Raw genomic sequence first — 25,335 nt, forward strand, 5'->3', positions numbered from 1 at the left:
TTTCTCTTCTTTTTCTTTCATTTTCAATTTTTATTTGTTGTTGTTCTTTAACTTTTTTTCAATGTTTCTATTTTTTTTTAATTTTTTTAATTTCATTATTATTATTATTTTTTAAATTTTAATTTTCATTTTTTATTATCACTATTATTTTTGTTAAAAAATTTTTTTTCGTCTTTTCTTTCTTTCTTTATTATCTAATCTTTGTTATTCTTGTTTCTTTTGTCTTTTCAATTTTCTTATTCCCCCTTCCTTGAATTCTACCTGCCTACTCTCATTCTCTTTAGTGACTTCTTCCCTTCCCTTCTAATATCTTTCCTCTCAAGCATCAAATAAATCTATAAGAGTAAACAGTAACTCAGCAGTCAAACAGAACAAGAAGTAACATGAGCAGCATAAAAAAGCAAGGAAGAAAAGGAGTACAAACAATGAAGGACAGCCTAAATATTCAGGAGGACCTAGAGTCAGCAGAAAAATGGTCATATAAAGAACTCAAGGAATACCTTAGACAGATGGAATGGAACCTTAAAGAAGATACGAGACAGCAAATCCAAACAGTGAAAGAACACTTTGAAAATGAATTACATAGACAGATAAAAGAAGAAGTTAAGCATCTTTATCAGGAGATTGAGATTATAAAAAAAAACCAAACAATAATTCTAGAAATGAAGGAAACGATAAACCAAATTAAAAACTCAATTGAGAGTATCACTAACAGAGTGGAGCAAGTAGAAGCCAGAACATCAGATAATGAAGACAAAATATATCATCTTGAAAAGAGCCTAGCCAACTCAGAAAGGCTGGTTAAAAACCACTAGAAAAACATCCAAGAGATATGGGATAACATAAAGAAACCAAACCTACGAGTCATCGGGATAGAAGAAGGTACAGAGATTCAAACCAAGGGAATGAGTAACCTGCTGAAAGAAATAATTACAGAAAACTTTCCAGAAATAAAAACGGAAACGGATATACAAATTGTAGATGCATACAGGACACCGAGCACACAAAATCACAGTAGACCAACGCCAAGACACATTGTTATGAAGATATCCAATATACAGAACAAAGAGAAAATACTAAAAGCTACAAGAGAAAGGAGGGGGATTACATTCAGGGGTAAACCAATAAGGTTAACAACGGATTTTTCATCACAGACGCTGAAAGCGAGAAGATCCTGGAACAACGTATTTCAAACACTGAAAGACAATGGATGCCAACCAAGAATTCTGTATCCAGCAAAATTAAGCTTCAGGTACGATAACGAAATAAAAATCTTTCATGATAAACAAAAGCTAAAAGAATTTGCAGCCAGAAAACCAGCATTGCAAAGCATCTTGAGCAAAACACTACACGAGGAAGAAATGAAAAACAATAACCAAAACCATCAGTGGGAAGTGCCTCTATAAAGACAGAGGGCGGGGGGAAAGCTAACCATGGAGAAACAAACTAAATTAAAAAAAAAAAAGAAGATAAATAATCAAACATGGCTGGAAGTACAAACCATATATCAATAGTAACTCTAAACATTAATGGCTTAAACTCTCCAATAAAGCGACATAGGCTGGTAACATGGATTAAAAAAACAAATCCAACAATATGCTGCCTCCAGGAGACACATCTGATTGGAAAAGACATACACAGGCTGAAGGTGAAAGGTTGGGAAAAAATATACCACGCACACGGTCCTCGTAAGCAAGCAGGGGTGGCCATCCTCATATCGAATAAAATTGACTTCAAGACTAAATTAATCAAAAGGGATAAGGAAGGACATTATATACTGTTAAAAGGAACCATTCACCAACAAGACATAACAATTATCAATATTTATGCACCAAATAATGGTGCTGCGACATTCATAAAACAAATTCTCCTCAAGTTCAAGAATCAAATAGACCACAACACAATAATTATGGGTGACTTCAACACACCTCTCTCACCATTTGACAGATCCTCCAAACAAAAGCTGAATAAAGAAACTATAGAACTCAATATCACAATCAACAACCTAGACTTAACTGACATATATAGAATATATCAACCATCATCAAGTGGATATACTTTTTTCTCAGCAGCACATGGATCCTCCTCAAAAATAGACCATATATTATGCCATAGGGCAACTTTCAGTAAATATACAGGGGTGGAGATAATACCATGCATTTTATCTGATCATAATGGAATGAAACTGGAAATCAATGATAAAAGAAGGAAGGAAAAATCCTACATCACATGGAAAATGAACAATATGTTACTGAATGATCAATGGGTTACAGAAGACATAAAGGAGGAAATCAAAAAATTCTTAGAGATAAATGAAAATACAGACACAACATATCGGAATCTATGGGACACAATGAAAGCAGTTTTAAGAGGGAAATTCATCGCCTGGAGGTCATTCCTCAAAAAAAGGAAAAACCAACAAATAAATGAGCTCACACTTCATCTCAAAGCCCTAGAAAAGGAAGAGCAAAACAACAGCAAATGTAGCAGAATTCAAGAAATAATTAAAATCAGAGCGGAAATCAACGAAATTGAAACAAAAGAAACTATTGAAAAAATTAACAAAACTAAAAGTTGGTTCTTTGAAAAAAATAAATAAGATCGACAGACCCTTAGCCATGCTAACGAAGAGAAGAAGAGAGAGAACTCAAATTACTAACATACGGGATGAAAAAGGCAATATCACAACAGACGCTACAGAAATACAGAAGACAATTAGAAATTATTTTGAAAACCTATATTCCAATAAAATAGAAGATAGTGAAGACATCGATAAATTCCTTAAGTCATATGATTTGCCCAGACTGAGTCAGGAGGATACTCACAACTTAAACAGACCAATAACAATAGATGAAATAGAAGAAGCAATCAAAAGACTTCCAACCAAGAAAAGCCCAGGACCGGATGGGTATACAGCGGAGTTTTACAAAACCTTTAAGGAAGAATTAATACCAATACTTTTCAAGTTATTTCAGGAAATAGAAAAAGAGGGAGCTCTGCCAAATTCATTCTATGAGGCCAACATCACCCTGATTCCGAAACCAGACAAAGACACCTCAAAGAAAGAAAACTACAGACCAATATCTCTGATGAACCTAGATGCAGAAATTCTCAATAAAATTCTGGCGAATCGGATACAAAGGCACATCAAAAAAATTGTGCACCATGATCAAGTAGGATTCATCCCTGGGATGTAAGGATGGTTCAATATACGGAAATCAATAAATGTTATTCACCACATCAATAGACTTAAAAATAAGAACCATATGATCATCTCAATAGACGCAGAAAAAGCATTCGACAAAGTACAGCATCCCTTTATGTTCAAAACATTAGAAAAACTAGGGATAACAGGAACTTACCTCGACATTGTAAAATCTATCTATGCTAAGCCTCAGGCTAGCATCATTCTCAATGGAGAAAAATTGAAGGCATTCCCCCTAAAATCTGGAACAAGACAGGGATGCCCTCTATCACCACTTCTATTCAATATAGTTCTCGAAACACTGGCCAGAGCAATTAGACAGACGAAAGAAATGAAAGGCATAAAAATAGGAAAGGAAGAACTTAAATTATCACTATTTGCAGATGACATGATTCTATACCTAGAAGACCCAAAAGGGTCTACAAAAAAACTACTAGAACTAATAAATGAATTCAGCAAAGTGGCAGGATATAAAATCAACACGCATAAATCAAAGGCATTTCTGTATATCAGCGACAAAACTTCTGAAACGGAAATGAGGAAAAACACTCCATTCACAATATCCTCAAAAAAAATAAAATACTTGGGAATCAACCTAACAAAAGAGGTGAAAGATTTATATAATGAAAACTACAAAACCCTAAAAAGAGAAGTAGAAGAAGATCTTAGAAGATGGAAAAATATACCCTGTTCATGTATAGGCAGAACTAACATCATCAAAATGGCGATATTACCAAAAGTTCTCTATAGGTTTAATGCAATGCCAATCAAAATCCCAACGGCATTTCTTGTAGAAATGGATAAAGCAATCATGAAATTCATATGGAAAAATAAAAGACCCAGAATAGCAAAAGCAATTCTAAGTAGGAAGTGCGAATCAGGCGGTATAGCGATACCAGACTTAAAACTATATTACAGAGCAATAGTAACAAAAACAGCATGGTACTGGTACCAAAACAGGAGGGTGGACCAATGGTACAGAATAGAGGACACAGAGACTAATCCACAAAGCTACAACTATCTTATATTTGATAAAGGAGCTAAAAGCATGCAATGGAGGGAGGATAGCATCTTCAACAAATGGTGCTGGGAAAACTGGAAATCCATATGCAACAAAATGAAACTGAATCCCCTCCTCTTGCCATGCACAAAAGTTAACTCAAAATGGATCAAGGAGCTAGATATCAAATCAGAGACTCTGCGTCTGATGGAAGAAAAAGTTGGCTCCGATCTACATATTGTAGGGTCGGGCTCCAAATTCCTTAATAGGACACCCGTAGCACAAAAGTTGATAACAAAAATCAACAAATGGGACTTACTTAAACTGAAAAGTTTTTTCTCAGCAAGAGAAACAATAAAAGAGGTAAATAGGGAGCCTACATCATGGGAACAAATTTTTACTCCTCACACTTCAGATAGAGCCCTAATATCCAGAGTATACAAAGAACTCAAAAAATTAAACAATAAGAAAACAAATAACCCAATCAACAAATGGGCCAAAGACCTGAACAGACACTTCTCAGAGGAGGACATACAATCAATCAACAAGTACATGAAAAAATGCTCACCATCTCTAGCAGTCAGAGAAATGCAAATCAAAACCACCCTAAGATACCATCTCACTCCAGTAAGATTGGCAGCCATTCTGAAGTCAAACAACAACAAGTGCTGGCGAGGATGTGGGGAAAAGGGTACTCTTGTACATTGCTGGTGGGACTGCAAACTGGTGCGGCCAATCTGGAAAGCAGTATGGAGATTCCTGGGAAAGCTGGGAATGGAACCACCATTTGACCCAGCTATTGACCTTCTTGGACTTTTTCCCTGAAGACCTTAAAAGAGCGTACTACAGGGATACTGCTACATCGATGTTCATAGCAGCACAATCCACAATAGCAAGACTGTGGAACCAACCCAGATGCCCTTCAATAGATGAATGGATAAAAAAAATGTGGCATTTATACACCATGGAGTATTACGCAGCACTAAAAAATGACAAAATCATAGAATTTGCAGGGAAATGGATGGCACTAGAGCAGATTATGCTTAATGAAGCTAGCCAATCCCTAAAAAACAAATACCAAATGTCTTCTTTGATATAATGAGAGCAACTAAGAACAGAGCAGGGAGGAAGAGCAGGAAGAAAAGATTAACATTAAACAGATACATGAGGTGGGATGGAAAGGGAGAGAAAAGGGAAATTGCATGGTAATGGAGGGAGACCCTCATTGTTATACAAAATTACATATAAGAGGTTGTGAGGGGAATGGGAAAATAAACAAGGAGAGATATGAATTACAGTGGATGGGGTAGAGAGAGAAGATGGGAGGGGAGGGAGGGGGGATGGTAGAGGATAGGAAAGGTAGCAGAATACAACAGTTACTAATAGGGCATTATGTAAAAATGTGGATGTGTAACCGATGTGATTCTGCAATCTGTATTTGGGGTAAAATTGGGAGTTCATAACCAACTTGAATCTAATGTATGAAATATGATATGTCAAGAGCTTTATAATGTTTTGAACAACCAATAAAAAAAATTAAAAAAAAAAAGAAATATCAGACAAACTCATCAGAGATTCAGTGCCTAGTACTTTTGTTGGGGGTTAGTCAGGTAAGCACCCCCTGCCTGTCATATTCCCAAATTTCAGACTCCCTGAAGGAAAGTGGGTGTTCAGCATAAACCCTACTATTTAGGCACAGGGAGCCACTCTTATTAGTAAAGTGGTGGGAAGCCTTCAGCAATCCAATTCCTAAACCTTCCCCAAATCCAAGTTCCTAGGCACCAGCCTAGGGCCAACCTTGCAAGCAGGCCTGTAATCTCAGTGCACTAATATGACAACCCTATTTCAACTTATTGTTAGCTCAAAGGTTTGCAGTGCTTTAAATGGTTCAACCCACTTGTGTAATAGACATACTAATGCAGCCATGAGATTATCAAATTTAATCATTTAAAAAATTGTTTGCAGTGGTTGCTAGTATTTACTTTTAATCATATATTTGCATCCTAAATTCCAAAATGCAAGTGTAGACTGTGATAAATTTTCTGAATTATTGAACAAGGAGTAATGCCAGGGTCCAGCCCCAGCAGGGATCCAGGAATCCTGAAGGATGAGTGGTGTCGGTGAAAGAGAAGAGATAGATGGACAACAGCTTGCAAGTTACAAGCAACCTTCAGAAGGATCTGCTGCCCCAGAGGGGGCTTTATTTTTTTATTTTTAAAAAAATATTTGTTTTTTAATTGTAGTTGGACACAATACGTTTATTTATTTTTTATGTGGTGCTGAGGATTGAACCCAGAGGCCCTGCATGTGCTAGGCAAACGCTCTACTGCTGAGCCACAACTCCAGACGAACACTCTACTGCTAACCCACAACCCCAGACTTTTAACTTTAAAAGCATACCTATGATTATTGGTAAGCTTTCTTACTTCTAATCTAAAATTCCAGTAAAACACACTTAAAATAGTGAAAGCCTATTATTTAAAAGCCTACTACTCTGCAGTGCCTCTAAAATATATCTATGCTAATTTTACATTATTTTAATCTTCAAGGTAATTTTTTTTTCATATGACCTACTTAACTGCTTTCTTAAAGAGTTTCTTTGACCCTTTGTCAAAGTACACCAAGTCTTACATCTTTGTATTCTTTAACTAAAGGGCAGGCTCTGCACCTCAACCCATTTGCCATTAATATTAACTATATGTTTCCCATTTTCATCATATATTCCTGTGTAAGGCAAAGAAGGGTCTGTTTGGGGGGGGGGGATGTATTTTTATTTTTATTAGCCTCTTGTCCTCTAGGGGGATACCATAATCTTCCTTTAATTAAGTAAGCTACATACAGTGGTCCTTGCACTGTTGACACAGCAATTGTTTTTCTGTAACTAGGCTGTTGCACAGGTTGTGGCTTTAGACAGGGGTGGGGGGGGGCTTAGTGTAAATTGTTAACTGTCGGATAAACATTTCTTGCTGCTTAGGCTTGAGAAATAACACTATTGTTTATATCCTGAGAGATACTGAAACACACCTCAGAGCATGTCTTAATTGTATCTTTAGTCTCATTCTGGGAATTTTCCTTCAATCTCAGGCAACTTTTATTATTGAATGAAATATATCCTGTTATCCATATCATGAGTATCATAAACAAAACACTTAACATTCCCCATGGTTCTGGTTTCCAGATGGTGTGGCCCTGCCACAGCATCGCTCACGCTAAGACCCTCTCAAACAGCGGGTGCAGGAACTCCTTTACCAGAGAAATATCTTATGAAGCTTTTTTTCAGTATGTAAAAATTGTAGAATCAGCATATTACTAATAAACTAAATTAAGAATGCATAATTTCCTCAACTAATACTAAGAAAATCATACGATTTCTGATAATTCAGATTGAGATATAGTAATTATGATGGAAGTTGCAAATAGCACTGTATAACAGTCTCATTCTTTCAGATCAAACCCATAGCTTCCCCAATCCTCAGCCCCCCCCCCCCTTTTTTTTTTGGTGCCAGGGATTTAACTTTAAAGGTTTAACCACTGAGCCACATCACCAGCCCTTTTTATTTTTTTATTTTGAGACAGGGTCAAAGGATATTTTTGAAAAGTCATTTATCAAGAGATCCAATGTAATCCTGAAGAATGGAAAAGAGAAGTTATGCCATGAAAAGATGGTTCAGAGTCAAGCTTGTAGAGCAATTCCCAGAACGTTTAACACTGATGTACAAGTTTGTTACCATTGTGCCTCCTTTCTTCTTGATAAATGTTCAGTGGACAAGAAATAAGTGAGATGCGGCTACTGTAGAAAATAACAATATCAAAGGAACACAGACTGTATTTGCAAGAAATACTATAATATTCTTCAAAATGAGGAACTGTTTAAGATATTCAAATCACCAGGGAAATATATTTAATAAGAGGTACGTAATTTAGATACTTGTGGTTTAGCTTACATGAAACAGAAGTATTTGTTACATCTGGCAATCTGCCGAAGGAGCCAGAAACCCCGGTATCTTTTCCAAGTGAGTGGGCAGAGGGCTTTTGGGAAATGTAGCCTGCACTTTCTGGCTGCTGACTGACTACAGGGGAGCCCTGGCGGCCCTGCGAGCTTTCTGCGCATGCGCTGGTGACACATCAGGGTTTCTTGCATATCTTCACTCCAGGCGGCCTGGTCTGTATACTATGGAACCGCGGGCCGGCGGAGCGAGGCTCTGGCGCAGAGGGCCCCTGGTGAGCGCCTATGGTGGTGTCCTGGGCATATCCTGCTCCTGGAGATGTAGGGGGTCAAGTGAGCAGGAGCCAAGCCTACCACCTCGGGTTTAATCTCTCGTTTGTGCTCTCCCAATGCGATTCCTCCAGCGCTTGTCACACAGCGAACGTGAATTCTCTTGAGTTGAAGGGTCCACGAGACGCCGTGGGACCGCGCGGAACCTGGCACTTCTGAGCTCAGCAGAGGTTCACATCTCTCTCCTTACTGGAGAACTTTATTTCTATTTTGGACGTTGCTTCATTCTCCCAACTATCTGTAGTCAGTGCCGCCTCCAAGAAATCCTCCAAGAAATCCAAGGTGGTGATCAGAGCAGAAGGGAGTGGGAGGTACAGATTCCATACCACATTCTTGGCGTTGTGTTATCTGAAGCCTGCAACTGTCACAGCAGTTAGTAACTTCTTTCCCTAGCGTCTCAAGGCAGTAGTTTTAAAGTCAGTGTGGCTTTAGATTTGAGAATTTTTTGTTTTTTTTTAAAAAACGATAGTTTCAGTGAAGGCGCCCAGGCCCATCCAACACTGCCTGGCCTTGTCTTGTATACCCAAGTAACATTTATGAGAAAGGTCCAGTTTGTGACTCAAGTGACCCAGAAAGCCAAGAGCTTTAGGGTCTTGGATGAGGATGCTAGGTGAAATGCTTAGGTCCAGCTTTCTGAGAATGAAGCCCCTTTTGTGAGGTCACAGGAGCAACAATCCCTGCTAGGAGGACACTTGGCCAGTTAGTCCAAGATCTCAGCAGAGGTGCAGAATTGTGGGCAATGGGGCAGAGACTCAATTTATTCAGACAGAAGCAACGTGGGGTTCACTTGCCCAGAAACGGTGTCACATCCGAACAAACTGGATGATGGTGGAAACCGTCCCAACTCTCAGGAGAGATGTAAGATGTGGCAGGAGACAAGGGCAAACAGAAGGAACAGAAAATAGCACGTCTCTAGGTTCTGACCTGCACATCCACTACTGCATAACTAGAGATGGACTGATTCTGCCTCACTTTGATCTTACAGAATCGGAGGGGATACTTCATGAAGGTCTTTAAGTGTTTAAATACAATAAAATCAGCTTCATTTAAAAGAAAAGGACTGGAGCTAGGGATATGATTCAGTGGTAGAGCGCTTGCCTGGCATGTGTGAGGCCCTGGTGTCCCCCCACCTCCACCCCTACCCTACTGCTTGGGCTTGGGCAGAGGATGGTGAGATAGGGGCTGCAATAGGTAGACAATATACCTAAAATGTCATCATTGATTACAGTGACACCTTTTGTGATAGCAGAGTCAAGAGACCCAGGCATGTGTTTTCTGCGGACAACAGATATTTCTAATTAGTTAATTAAATAATTTATAATCAAATGATAGTTCTGAGAATCTAGAACCAAGCTAGAGCAATTTTTTCCCTTCCAGAAAAGACTAAACCTTAAATCATCACACCACTATTTTCAAAAACCTTGTTGAGTCTTTTTTTCACATTCAATGACATTTTAATTATGTAGTTTACAGAATATTATGTGACATCAAATTCTATTACACCAGTAATCTAAATTTTCTAGAGACTCTATACCACCAAACCAATTATCACCACATCTGTTTTTTTTTCTTTTAGTAGTTTCACTTATAATTCACATGAAGAGTTTCTGGTTTATAATAAACATAAACCTGAGTATTTTTGCTTATTATAGGTTTTAATGAAAGTATTATGTTCCATTCTTTGGCTTTATACTAATTTACTTAATATAATTGTTGGTTTGCATTTTTCTGTGTTAGATCATAAATTATTAGAAAACAAATAGTTTTACATTTGAAAACTAGCATGTCCAAGTACTACATAATTATTCCAGAATCATGCATGGACATGTGGGTGCTCTCTTTCTCGCTGTCATTCTTTCTGTCTCTTCTCAAGGAATCTCCCTTCAGAGAGAGATATTTTGCCAGCTGTGATGGTCAGGCAGAACAAGTGACATATGTCTTCTGATTTTTTCTAACTTATATCCTCACAGTTTTCTACAGTTTTCCAACACCAATGGAAAGTGATCATATGTGGGTAAGTTGTTCATGTTTTTTTCAATTTTATTTAATAGTGATATGAGGTTTATAAAATGTCTATACAGTCATATGAAATAGTAGAAATAATACCAGGGAAAACAAAGCAGTGGTCAGCAAATTATAGTTCATGGGCTAAATGAAGCCCTCTGCCTGTTATTTTATGGCCCACAAATTGATAATAGTAAGTTTTAGGTCATTAGAAAAATATCAGTTAGGTAATATGAAAATTGTATGAAATTTATATTTCACTCCCTATAAAGTTTTATTGGAATATAACCATAATCATTCATTTATGTATTGTCTGTGGGTAGTTTGTCACTGTAGGGGCAGAGTGTGACATGGATTTACTACATTTTGTTTATCCATTCATCAATTGACAGATGTTGGGGTGATTTCATGTTTGGCTGTTGTGAAAAGTACTACTGTGAACACGTATGTATAAATATTTGTTTGAATACTTATTTTCAAACTCCTTATTCCCTCATGTTTTTTCTTTCCCAATTTTTTATCTCAGTTTTATTGGTTCATATGCTGCTTGCTTCATCTATTACCCCTTTCCCCATGCAGCTGTGGCCAATATATTTGCCTTTAAATACTTTCAACAAAACACCACCTGCAAGACTACTTGTTGCCCTCATAAAGTTTCAAGATGGTCAAAACAAAGGCAAATATTTGAGCTTGAGAAACCCCTTGCCCTAGTTGAATTTTTTTTTACCCCAAGGGTTCATTTGCTAGAGGCTTGGTCCCTAATGTGGCAGAATTTTAGTAAAAAGTCATTAGGTCACTGGGAGTGGTTCCCTCAGAATGGATTAATGCTGAGCTGGTGGAGTGATAAAGGAAGCCAGCCCATGTTCTTGGCCTTTTCCACATGCAGCTGTTTCTGTTCCTGCTTCCCTGCCATGTTGAGATTCAGCCAAGGAGGCCCTCACCAGGGAATAAACAGATAGAGCTGCTTGATTTTGGACTTTTTAAAACTGTGAGTGAAATAAACTTTTCCTTATAAAATATCAACCTAAGGTATTTTGTGTTAACAAGAGAAAACAGACTAATACACTCTTATTAGTCAGCTTTCCATTATTACAATGACATATGATTTTTAGAGGTTCCAGTCCAAGATTGAACAACCCCATTCTCTGGGCCTTTGGTGAGAGCAGCACATCATAGCAGGGGTACATGGTAGAGCACACTGTTTATATGAGCCACAAAGCAAAGAGGAAGACAGAACAGATCCAGAATGCCATAGTCCCCTTCAATAACCTAAAGATCTCCCACTATGCCCCGTCTTCTTAAGATCCACAGTATCTCCTAATATTGACACTCTGGGAACAAAGCTTTTTACTCATGGGTCTTTTGGGGGGCATTCAATATTGAAATTATAGCACACCTCCATTGACAGATCAAAATACACAACCACAATTCTTTCAGAACAGGGTTCATATTATCCATTCTAGAAGGCTATATTAGGAACGCCCTGGTTGTTCCAAGTTTTTGATTAGATCTTAGAGTTCTGAAAAACTTGATTCTAAGAGGAATTTTTCTTGGATTAATCCTTGTCTTGGTTGAGGAATAGAGTTTGAGAGCTCCATACTCCATTTTTAACCTGACTCCCACATTAGTTTTTAAGCACTCACTTTGTAGCACAAGAGATTTGCCTGGCCTATCTTGTCCTTTTACTGCACCACCCCTGCCATTTATCCAAAAGGCACTGTACTTTTTAGTGGATAATGGAATTTAAAAACCAGTATCTGAATCCTCATTGAGCTTATCAATGCCTAAGACTTTCTCAATTGACAGAGTTAGGAAATCCATGAAAGTATGTATGCATACATGCACGCACACACACACACACACACAGAAATACACATATATACATCTATTTTTGTATTTATATGTATCTATCTATATGTTAAAAATTGTGAGTTTACATAAATATTTCTAGTTAAAATCTAACTCCACAGCTTTTCTCTTATCTTTTTAACTCCTTTCTCCAACAGCAAGAAACCAGGCTATACCATTATCTACAATATAATATTTGATCTTTCTTCCTGTTTGTAACCAGTCTCCCAAACCTGCCAGCCTGACTGTCTTCTAGCTCTGGGTTGAGCCCTCATATCACAATTCTGGAATTTCTCATACTTGTTATATTAAGTATTCAAATTAGATTTGATATCTTATGACATTTTAGAGCTAAAAGGGGCCATTAAGCTGTGACCCTTTGTTTTATTTTTGGAGAAAAAAAATTATCATTGATTATTTGATATAAAATTTATCAAAAACAAATGTCTGGTTATAGGCAGCATAGAATATAAAACCTGGCTTTCCTGTTTGCTAAGCCAACGTGTTGTTCATTAAGTTAAATTTATTCATTCTTATTTACAAAATCCTATAATATATGTAGAATGTGTATGTGTGTGTGTGTAGGCTTTCTCAAAGTAACTGGGGGAGCTGGTTAATATTAGCCTGCTGCCACCAATATTTAAATGTGTTCTTATAAAAATAATGGAAGTATAGTTATGTCAAACTTCTCTTTCCCAGTTTAGCTTTACTTTTGATGTAGTCTTCCCACATTTGCTATGGAGTCCTTTATCCTATCTATCTGTGTTACCTGCTATTGATTGTGACTGTTTACATAATTCCTTCACTAAAAGGTAAATTAATTTGGAGCATTCCTAATTATGTAAATTTATAGCTTCAAGAGTATTTTGTGTTTATGAGTTACATTTTCAACTTAAAGGAACTATTTTTTCTCTTTAGATACATTTTTTATTGATTTAAAAAAATAAATGAAAGTGGAATGCATTACAATTCTTATTACACAGTTTTTCATATCTCTGGTTGTATATAAAGTATGTTGATACCAATTCATGTCTTCATACATGTACTTTGGATAATGATGTCTATCACATTCTACCATCCTTGCTAGCCCCCTGCCCCCTCCCTTTCCCTCCCACGCCTCTGCCCTATCTAGAGTTCATCTATTCCTCCCAATTACCCTCTCCCTACCCTACTATGAATCAGCCTCCTTATATCAGAGAAAACATTGGCATTTCTTTTTTTGGCTAACTTCATTTAGCATTATCTTCTTCAATGCCATCCATTTACCTGCAAATGCCATGATTTTATTCTCTTTTATTGCTAAGTAAAATTCCATTGTGAATATATGCCACATTTTTTATCCATTCATCTACTGAAGAGCATCTAGGACAGTTTAACTACTGTGAAATGTACTGTTATAAACATTGATGTGGCTGTATCCCTGTAGTATGCTGATTTTAAGTCCTTTGGGTATAGACCTAGGAGAGGGATAGTTGGGTCAAATGGTGGTTCCATTCCCAGATATCCAAGAAATCTCCATACCACTTTTCATATTGGCTGCACCAATTTGCAGTCCCATCAGCAACATATGAGTGTACCTTTCCCCCCACATTTTCACCAACACTTATTGTTGTTTGTCTTCATAATAGCTGCCATTCTGGAGTGAGATGATATCTTAGAGTAGTTTTGATTTGCATTTCTCTAATTGTTAGAGATGACGAATATTTTTTCATATATTTGTTGGTTGATTATATATCCTCGTCTGAGAAGTGTCTATTCAGGTCCTTGCTCATTTATTGATTGGGTTATTTATTTTTGGTGCTTAGCTTTTTGAGTTCTTGATATACCCTAGAGATTAGTGCTCTGTCTGATGTATGAGGGGTAAAAATTTGCTCCCAGGATGTAGGCTCTCTGTTCACCTCATAGATTGCTTTTTTTTTCTGAGAAGAAACTTTTAGCTTGAATCCATCCCATTTTTGATTCTTGTTTTTAACTCTATACGAGTCTTATTAAGGAAGTTGGGGCCTAATCTAAAATGAAGATTAGGGCCTACATTTTCTTCTATTAGACAAAGAGTCTCTGGTTTAATTCCTAGGTCCTTGATCCACTTTGAGTTGAATTTTGTGCATGGTAAGAGATAGGGGTTTAATTTCATTTTGTTGCATATGGATTTCCAGTTTTCCCAGCACCATTTGTTGAAGAGGCTATCTTTTCTCCAATGTATGTTTTTGGCACCTTTGTCTAATGTAAGATAATTGTAATTCTGTGGGTTAGTCTCTGTGTCCTCTATTCTGTACCATTGATCTACCAGTCTGTTTTGGTGCCAATACCATTCCCTTTTTGTTACTATTGCTCTTTAAATACAGCAAAAGGTAATTGCTCATACTCTGGCTGGTTAGTGGGATTTAACTTAATAGGGCAAACAGCCAAAATATGTGTCTCTTCCTCCTCCACCACTTGTCATGAACATTCAGCCAAAGGAGATCTAATCCGCGGCAGTGTTGGTGGAGGAGGAGAGGGCTGTGAAGGTGGAGTGAATGCCTCTGTAAAGTATGCTGGAGCAGCTGTTGCTAAGGGAGGGAATGTTTGCTGGGGAACAAAAAAACTTAGAAACAGCATAATGACAAAGAAATCAAGCTTGCCGCACAAGCACAGGAGCTTGTGGCTCCTCATGAACCTTCTAACCTATATTTTCCCAGTTTTTGAATATAAAGAACCACTTTCTAGGGGCTAGGGTTGTGGCTCAGAGGTATAGTGCTCGCCTAGCATGCATGAGGTACTGGGTTTTATCCTCAGCACCACATAAAGTAAAATAAAGACATTGTGTCCACCTATAACTAAAAAATAAAGATTTTTTTTTTTAAAAGAACCACTTTCTGAGTACTGGGGGCAACAGAAGTCTATCTATGCCAGCAAAGCAATGAGTCAGCATTACCTACAGTATGTCCATCCTTGCGAAGTAAATATGAAAGCTCATCCCAATAATGATGACGTTGAGCATCAGATAGGGAATTTCCCATAGCTTACCAATGGTGATCAGTATCAGCCAATGAAAGATGCACATCAAAGCCTGTTCCAGGCAGTAAGCTACTCCCTTTACTCATCAGCACATCCAGAAGGGTCCCTGTTTTGGGCTTACTGGGCCCCAGGCTCCAGAACAGAGAGGCTGAGAAATAGTGTGGGGACAGGACTCTCCCCAGCCCCACATGGGTACCAGCTTAAAGAAATCAGTAGGAGACAGAAGCAAGGTGCAGAGGCAGAATGGCTAGATGGCAAAATGGCTGCTTGTCTGAGCTGCTGGCTTAATTTATACCAATAAGTTACATATGGTCACTGACATAATTAGTACATTATTGTTTATTATATCACTAAGTAGGTTATAGCAGGTTACAATGTAAGATATTTTGTTTATGGTTAGATATGTGCTCTGGATATATGTGGAAAAATGGTACAGACATGCCTAAGGCATGTGGGTCCCCAGGCATATTCAATCAAAGTAATTTGTTGCACACCCTCACATAGGGCTCTCTGAATGTAACTAGGAAGTCTTAGAACTGTTTTGCTTGATAATGGGTGATTTAGGGAATCTGGCAGTTTTCCATGGCATTTACTAATGTGACCTGCACAGCTTCAACAAAGGATCTCAAGTAGGGGTGACTGGAGATGGAGAAAAGCACAGAGACAGTTTAAAGAAAAACTGGGGCCAGGTGAGACATTGCACTCTGATGGAAGAATAGTGACCCAGAACTAGCTCCACAAATTTATTGTATAGGGTCTCATAATAAGGAAGTTTAACTATAAGGGCATTGTAAATTATCCAAAGCTTGTGAATTGTCAGAGGCTTCTTTGTGTGCACTAAAAACCTACAGAGCTAGAAACATTTTTTGCAGCTATCTACTGTTTCAGTGCTAGGAACATTCTGCTGCATTCAGGAAACCTATTGTCCTGATATGTCTGATAACTGTTAGTGTCAGAGCTGAGAGTCAAGGCTTATAACATCCTTGCTGTTGGCAAGGAATGTTTCCCAGGCTTAGCTTTTGCCGACACCACAGGATCAGGTGGTGATTAGGGGCTCATTTGCTCTGCACAATTCACAATCCCACAAAAATTCTCACTGCAGGGATGGTGGAATATATCAGTAGTGGAGAGCATGCTCAAGGCCCTGGGTTCTTTAGTACTTCATTAAAAAATAAATCTTCACTGCATTTCATGCTGTCAGGGCTGTCTAAAAAGACCTGTGCCATTTTACCTCAGTGTATTCCCAACATCACTACCTTTACCTGAAGTTCCAGAATTAGATCATGGGTTCTCAGCCTAGCATTGTTGACCTGAGAGACATCTATAACCCTCACAAGAATGTTGGGCCAAGATCCTTTTGCTGGCCCTAGGCCTCTTCGGCTGTGCTTGGATTTTTACCTTATTCATATGCATTTCACAACCCTACCCTTCCCAATAGGTAGGCTAGACTAGACCTTTCTCTTACACCAGCTGGGTATCCTACATTAGCTACCTTCCTCAACCATTTACCTGGTAAGGAGGGGCCAACACTCTGAATCTAACCTGGTAACATTGGTCTTTGCATATTTTGTTGGCCCAAGGGCTTGTCTTTGGTCTGGAGTCTTTTCTCCAAAAAAGGGAGGAGAAAGGAATTTCTGTGGAGATATTTTATGACTTCTATGTGATCTTGATTGATCTGGACATTTAAAGTGATCCCACATCTTTTTAAAAAGTGAACATACCCACCAGATCTGTAGACTTTGAATGACTTTTCAAGATTCTTTAGCTTGTCAGGGTTAAGGTCAGATCCATGTCCAGGCATACTGACTCCCAACCGTTCCACTGCACTGCCTCTCCCCCGGCACCCAGCTACTCTCTGAGCCCCCTCCCATCTTTTCTGCCCACCATGGGCTCGTCCAAGACTCTCTTGCTCCATGCAGTCTCTATCCCAGTCCTAAATGAATCCTTCCTCCCATGGAATCAGCATGTACCCTGGACTCCCACTTTCCCAGCTTCTGGCTTTTGGAAATTTTATGGATGGTTTAAGTTTTCCTTTCACAGGGAACTTCTCAAGTAAATTTAAGCTTCAGGTGAAATTAATGAACTTTCTTACCATTTAATAAAGAAAAGATTGGCAATTGCATAAAATATATAAAATAAAAATGGGTGAAACCTAAGGCATTTGTTTTCCAGCCTTCTCCTTACAGGGTATAGACTCATTCTTCTGGTAGTTTCTAGATGCATGTAGAGCAGCCAGAATCATAGTTTTTGGCATCTAGGGATCCTTCCTAGGCCCTTTGAAATCTTAACATCATAAGTGCATTCCAACATGAGTCAAACTGTCCCTGCATTCTTGTGTTACCTTGTTTGATGCATACTGCCTCCAGGATGATATTAGGACTCAATGCTAGTTAAATTTCTTCCCACAAGAGATTCACCACTCTGCCTACCCCATCATCACCCACTCTTTGAGCACCCCTTTGGTGTTTGCAAGATGGATTGTCATCTTGATGGACAATTTTGTGAAAATTCCAGCTCTCTTAGGAGACAGATGTCACTTGGGTTAGATCTGGATAAAGGAAATTTCCCGGATAGTTGCTTACACCTGAGGATCTGGAAGAAAAACTACCCCTTAGACATTTGTTTTCTTCCCCTATTGCTGCAAGTACAAGATGAGAGAGCCCACTGATCCCTGGAATTAATGAATAAGTGTGTGTGTCAAATACTGTTTCCTTAGGTTTTATTTTTCTTATGTCTCTCTCTCTCTCTCTCTCTCTCTGTACGATTATTTATGTATTTTTGTTTGTGGTTTTATGTATTTTTGTTTGTGGTTTTATATATTTATTTACAAATCAATATATTTTGATGTTTATCTGTCATTTATAAATTAATATATTTTTTGATATGTAAATCAATATATTACATTTTCACAAGGTAAGTATAATTATTTATTATAAATATAAACTTGGGCAAAAATCTATTAATTGGTTTTCTCCTATGTCATACGGTAAAGCTGGCAAATAAAACTACATATATATATGACTAAATTTTTGTATTATAAACATTAACATATTTATATGATTATGTATTTTTTATAAGTTCAGTCAACATGAATAAAGGTTCAGCAAACCTCTAGGACCCCAAGGTACAATATGCCAATTTCCCCTTTCTTAGAAGATTGGTAGAGTGAAGTAGGAATAGAACTGAAATTGGCAACTCTCTAAAAGTTCAGAATCCAAAGAGATTTGGCTGCTCCCTTCCAATCAGAGGTATCCAACCACCAATCACTCTCAATTTTTGAGAGGCTGGGGCTTCTTCCAAACACCTTTTCTTTTTTCCCTACCCAACCAGTGTACAATACCCTAGAAGGCCAGCTTCTACATAATGAATAGAATGTTTGGAATCATATATCCCTGGTTACCTACAGAGTCACATCACCTGTGTTCTCAGAAACTCAAGTGGTTGAACTCTGGGTCAGAATGGTTTTAGAGACTCCCTCAAAGTAAATCAAGAAAATCCCACAGGATATCAGCAACACACACACAAATAAGCAAATAGAAACAAATGAAAAACAGACATTTACTGTGGTGTCCTGTGAGATTTGTCACATAAAACTGATTGATATGGGATAGGAAAATCCAACAGGGGAAGTCTATTGCTACTGCCAAAGCTTCTGGGCAGAATACCATGAGGAGGGCAGTGCCATCATTTTCAAATCCTACCAAAGTGCCATCAGCCAATTGTTGGTAAGCTGATTTCCTCACACAAAACTCTTCCTCACATAGGTTTCTCATCTTTGTAATACTTGGTGAGACAAACAGGTGAGTGTTGTCCTGCTTGGGTGAAAATGAGACTTCCCAAGAGATGATAAAGGATTGTTTGGGAGACATGGGTTTCACTGTCAGAAGTCAAAGGATGGGATTAATAAATGGGACAGAAATGGAGGTAAAACCTAGAGTAGGGCCACACAAAATTAAGGGTTGTCTTCGGTTCTTGAGTGTCCAAATATCGAACCAGGACACTGAAGACTAAACAAGACAAGTTAGATGCAAGCCAGATGTGACTGGATCTGGTTGGATATTAGAAAGCTTGCCAAAGGCATTCAATTAAACCTTAAATTGGTGCACTTGAGGCAGACCTCTGACAGAGGATGGAGACATACTGCCTGTGTGGGAACCCTTGGAGCTATGAGGCTAACAACCCCCCCAGGGGACCAGATTCTAGAATATGAATAGAAGATCTGGAACCCTTCGGCTCCACTAATCACCAGGCCCCCACCCATCTTTTCTGTTCTCAGAAGCTCAGGTACCCAAATGGTGGGAGCCTAATTAGGTCTGGAATTGGAGACTCCCTGAAAATAAAGTGTCCTTGAGATTTAGCTTCTTTTTCCCATCTGACTACACTCAACCACTTATCTTTACCTTCCTCAATAAAGAGACAGGCTTTCTTCACAAACATCTCCTTCCTCTTCTTATTCCTTAGTGCACTAAGCCCTAGAACACCATACTCCAGGTCATAAATATATAGGTTAGATCCCTGTGGACCTGCTAATGTATAAAGGCCCCATGTCCTCCTTTCTCAGAATCTTAGGTAAAGACTAGATAGGGCTGGAATTGGAGACTCCCTAAAAATACAGTATTCCATGGAATATAGTCACCTTCTTCACCAAGAAACACCCAGCATATGATTGAATCTGGCCGTATGTCAGGAAGCCTTCCAAAGACTCTTTAAGTGATCCCTATAATCACTGGGGGTAGGCCACTGGCATTCAAGAGGATGGAAGCATATTGCATATGCATATGTGAGGTAAGAAAGTCCCAGGAGTCCATCCTTTATGTCATGGGCAGAGGATCCTTTGAGTAAGCCTGCTACATACTCTTCACTAAGCCTTGGATTTGGAAACACCCACGTGGGCCTCTGGCATTCAAGAAGATGGATGCATATAAAGAATGTGCAAGCTATGAAGCTAAGAAAGCCCCAGGAAGCTAGTTTCTGGGCCGTGAATAGGGTCTGGAATATTTTGGATCCACCATTATCAAAGAATCCCATGTTCTCTGTTCTGAGCAGCTCCGCAGGAGGAAGGCTAGACAGTACAGGAATTGGAAACTCTCTGAAAGTACAGGGTCCCTTGGGATTTAGCTACTGTTTTCTCCAAGAAACACCCAACGACCTCTCTAAACATTCCTGAAAAAAGAGACAAGGTCTCCTTTGTAATACCTGCTTCTTCAAAGTCCCACAAATAAACCTCTAGGTAATATACAGTCTAGATTCCTCCGGGTCTACCAATGTACAAGCGCTCCATCTTCACAGTTCTCAGAATCTAAGCTGAGTGAAGTCTGACAAGGAGCGGAATTGGATACTCTTTACAATTACAGAGTTCTATGGGATTTAGCTCTACCCTCCCCAGAAAAATACCTAACCACCTTTCTTAATTCTCAAAGAAATATTGAGAATATCTGGGCTCCTTCCAGACACCACTTTCCTTTTCCTTTCTGTACCAGTTCACACCCTATCACATTGTCTACATGTTATTACTTGAATTACATACCTACATACATTTATATAGCTGAGAATACTGGATGTGTAAGTAGGAATCCTATAATGACTGGAGTGGCAAGACTGCAACCAATCATACCATGTATATAACACCATGCATCAACTCTCACTGTTTGCAGCACATGGCTTCCAGTGCTGATCCCTACATTCCCCCAACTCATGTCCTCCCCACCTCTCACTCAGAATATTCCATTCAATGCATGTACCATATTTTGTTTACCATGCATAACTCTACAATGCACATGGATGTACAAATGGATCTTTAAAACCCAACTTTCAATTCTTCTGGGTCTTAACCCAGAGGTGGAATTCTGTAATCCCACAAAGTTTGTTTTTTTAAGAATTGTCATACTGTTTTCCACAGGCTGTCCTATTTTACATTTCCATCAGCCCCATGGGGCTCCAATTTCTTCACATCCTTAGCAATACGGGTTATCTCATTGTGTGTGTGTGTGTGTGTGTGTGTATGTGTGTATGTGTGTGTGTGTGTTGCTGGGGGATTGAACCCAGAGCTCTGTACATGCTAGGTAAGTGCTCTACCACTGAGTTACACCCCCAACTCACATTTCAGTTTTGATTTGAACTTCCTTCATGTTTAGTGATGTTAAGCATCATTTCCTGTGCTTTTCAGCTATTTGTGTATCTTTTTTTGAGAAATGTTTATGAAAATCCTTAGCCCATTTTTGAAAAAATTTTGCTGTTACTGAGTTGTAGGGGGTCTTTATGGATTCTAGTTATTAACCTTTATTAGATATATGATTTTCAAATATTTTCTCCCATTTCATAGGTTTTCTTTTCACTTTTTGGTTGTGTCTCTGATTCACTGAAACTTTTACTTTTAATGTGGTTAAATTTCATGTGTTTTTCCTTTGTTACCTGTTCCTTTGGTGTCTTGTAGGGAGATCTGAGTTTTAACAAAAATGACTACAGCTAATGCCTTACCTAAAACTGAGGCCAAGCAGAAGAAATAAGTTCTCAGCTCATCTGAAATCCCAACCCAACTCTCTGGCTGTCTGCCTAGGACAGGTAAGCACACTGGGTTCTGTTGTGGTTCTTATGCTGGCTGCTGATCACTCACAGGAGACCTGAGGGCACACACGGTTTCAAGCCAGACTACATGTATCTTTACTCTTGATTCCATTTTACATTGAGTCTCCATTTTGTATAAGAAGAGCCCCTCGCATTAAAAAACCCACACCTGCATCTTCCACATCCTGCTTCTCATGCTTAATGCATCCTGCTTGCTAGAACATAACATGAAAAAAAGGAAAAAGAAAAAATGTTTCTCAATATATTATCTTTTGTTCCTGTGCAATGTTGCTTTGACCTACTTTGCTTGTTATTTTGGGCTATAAAAGGCATGCTTTAGACCCTGGCGGGGGTAGAAGGGTGCAGAGGCAATTTGGTAGCTACCCTTGGGCCACTGGCAAATAAAGTTCCTTGTCCTGCTTCAAGACTGACCTGGTAAATTATTTCATATATACACAATGGAATATTACTCAGCAATAAAAGAGAATAAAATCATGGAATTTGCGGGTAAATGGATGGAGTTAGAGAAGATAATGCTAAGTGAAGTTAGCCAATCCAAAAAAAAAAAAACAAATGCTGAATGTTTTCTTTGATATAGGGGGCTGATTCATAGTGGGATAGGGAGAGGGAGCATGGGAGGATTAGATAAACTCTAGATAGGGCAGAGGGGTTGGAGGGGAAGGGAAGGGGGCATAGAGTAAATAATGATGGTGGAATATGATGATCATTATTATCAAAAGTACAGGTATGAAGACACGAATTGGTGTGAATATGCTATGTATACAACCAGAGATATAAAAAATTATGCTCTATATATGTAATAAGAATTGTAATGCATTCTGCTATCATATATAGATATAAAAAATGTGCCACAATATTTATACACCTCAGTGAGATCACTGGAGTCAGGGCTGTGGCTCTTGGGCACATAGGGATCCTGGATCCTTGGACCCAGAGAGGGGCACCCTCCCTCTCAAGTTGTGGGATCTCTGCATTGCAATTGTCTGGACCTACTGCAGTGACTGATTCAAGCCTGCCCATGGAAGAGGACATGAAACTGCATGTGTTTGAAGGTACCTCACTTATTCTCTCAGTAGCAGAGTGTTTCCTGGCTTGGCCCAGAAATCCAGTAAATAGACAATGTCAAAGTCTGAAATCTGGGAGGAGAGAGTGTACAACTCTTGTTTTGTTGATGTTTGTCTCCATCTGTCAGTGACTTTTGGTTCTCATCTTACTGTCCATCCCAGTACATACTTTCCTTTTAGTTTGACAGATCAGACCCATCAGTGACTGGCCGATATGCCAACTTCAGACTCCAGTCACACTTGGTGTCTCATCAAATTCTTATCTCTAACTTTCTGTCTATTTCTGATCTAATCAGTCTCAACATTTGACTCCACTAGAATGTATGTTAAAAATTTTCTCATCTGGGTTCCACAATGATTATGGGGTATGCCTGACACTGGGACACCTCCAGACCCTGTGTGAGTTAGAATGGCCCACATTCAATGTGGAATGGCTAAGTGTGGTTCAGTGGACCCCCATGCTGACCAGAGGGTCTGGAATGTGGTAATTTGTAGGCCTGGCCATCCTGATCAGTTCCCATATATAGACCAATGGCTTGGTTCTAAATCCTCTGCTGTGGTGTATTAAGGAAGTGACATAGTTGGCCAAGATTCTGGCTCTACAGGGTGGCAGGGTTCCCAGAATTGCCAAAAGCAGGATAAAATGCAAGGCTCAGATTGACAACAGCCTCCATGGCATCTGTTGGCTCCTGTTCTGCCCCCTTCAGGTGAGGACAATTTGCCACTCCCCATATAATTCTCTTGGGCCCCAGACCCCTGCACATTCCCATGTGTCCTACCCTGGATCTATTATATCTCCTTCTTCTTCCTCCTTCAGAGTGTCCATAACTCTCACTTCTCTCTTTGAGTCTATTTTTCACATTCATCACCCCTCCTGGGATGATTGCCAACAACTTCCAAGGACTGTCCTAAATTAAAGGCAAAAAAAAGAGCAAGATGGAGCCCAGCAACTCTTGTTAACTCTTTTCACCTCTGATGAGCAAGGACCACATTAGGACAGAGGCCAGCAAAGCTTTTCTTGAGGCTGCTCGTTGCACCAAAGCTGAGGTGACAACTGCTAGAGGATGCCCTTCCTGATACCATCCAGATTGGGACCCTAATTCTGATGTGGGCCAGGCACACTTGGATGCCTATCACCCACACCTATTTGTAGGGCTATGAGGGGCAGCTAAAAAAGCCCATCAGTTTTTCTGAAACCACTGAGGTACTCCAGGGCCCCAAAAAGGCTCCATGTTTGTTTTTTAAAAGTTTGAAAGATACTTTCAGGACATACACTCCCTTTGACCTGGAGGCACCAGAAAATGCTCAGGCCATAAATTTGGCTTTTGTCTCTCAGTCAGCTCCAGATATTTGCAGAAAACTCCAAAACCTCAAAGGGTTTGCAGGCATGAATTCTTCCCAACTACTCAAGGTGGCCCAGAAGGTTTTAACAATCATGACAGTGACCAGTTTAAAATCTTGCTGTCCACTATCCAAGAGTCCAGAAAAACCAGTTCAGAGTCAGATCAAAGGAACAGAAATCCAAAAGGAAAGAAAACCCCATTAGGCAAAGTTTGATGTGACTGGTGTAAAGAACATGAACATTGGAAAAAGGACTGTCCTAAATTAAAGGCAAAAAAAGAGCAAGAACAGAGCCCAGGTGGTTCTCACCATGGCCTTCCCCTCTGATTCAGAGGCTGATGAATGAAGGAGCCAGGGCTCAATATCTCTCAGCCTCCATGAGCACATCCATGGTAACTGCCAAGATAGGGGTCCAAATTCTTAATCTTGTAGTTGATATTGGAGCAGGATATTCTGTCCTCACCTCTCCCATAGACCCTGGGGAAAAATCACCATACAATAGGAAAAGGCGCAATAGGAAACATCAAACATTACCCAATGACCACCAAAAGGACTGTACACCTAGGAACAAAGGCAGTGACACATTCTTTTCTTGTTGTCCCTGACTGCTCATTTATCCTTTTAGGATGTGATCTGCTCTGAAAATTGGGTGCTGTTATCTCATTTTCTCCTATAGGCACAACTCTTTCTCTCAGACTAGCCTAGCAGCTCTTAGTGGCAATACTGCTCAGTGATGAATATATGTTTATTCCCCAACCTAAAGGAAACCACTCTCCCAAAGAAATTGAACTATTGAACTGCTGGAAACAAAAATATCTTGATGTATGGACTGAACAAGGACATCCAGGCCTGGCTCAACACCACCCTCCAGTGGTTGTAAAAACTTTTATCTTCGGCACAAAAGGTGAGAGTAAAATGAGATATTCCATGAGTTTCCAGGCTCGAAAATGAATTTCTCCTCACATATGCTGGCTCCTGGAGGCCAGAATACTGACTTCCTGCAAGTCCGCCTGGA

General features: G+C 39.1%; 1 long non-coding RNA gene across 1 annotated transcript; it reads left to right on the top strand.

The window, feature by feature from the left end:
- Positions 1-10,338: 10,338 nt before the first annotated feature.
- On the top strand, positions 10,339-25,248 carry LOC139705366 (uncharacterized). Its single transcript, XR_011707237.1, has 6 exons — positions 10,339-10,495; positions 10,878-10,929; positions 11,372-11,473; positions 21,764-21,891; positions 22,827-22,967; positions 25,084-25,248. It is a non-coding gene; the product is annotated as an uncharacterized lncRNA (long non-coding RNA).
- The last annotated feature ends 87 nt before the right edge of the window (positions 25,249-25,335 follow it).

The sequence above is a fragment of the Marmota flaviventris genome, chromosome 4 (genome assembly GCF_047511675.1).
Source record: "Marmota flaviventris isolate mMarFla1 chromosome 4, mMarFla1.hap1, whole genome shotgun sequence".
Classification (NCBI taxonomy): Eukaryota; Metazoa; Chordata; class Mammalia; order Rodentia; family Sciuridae; genus Marmota; species Marmota flaviventris.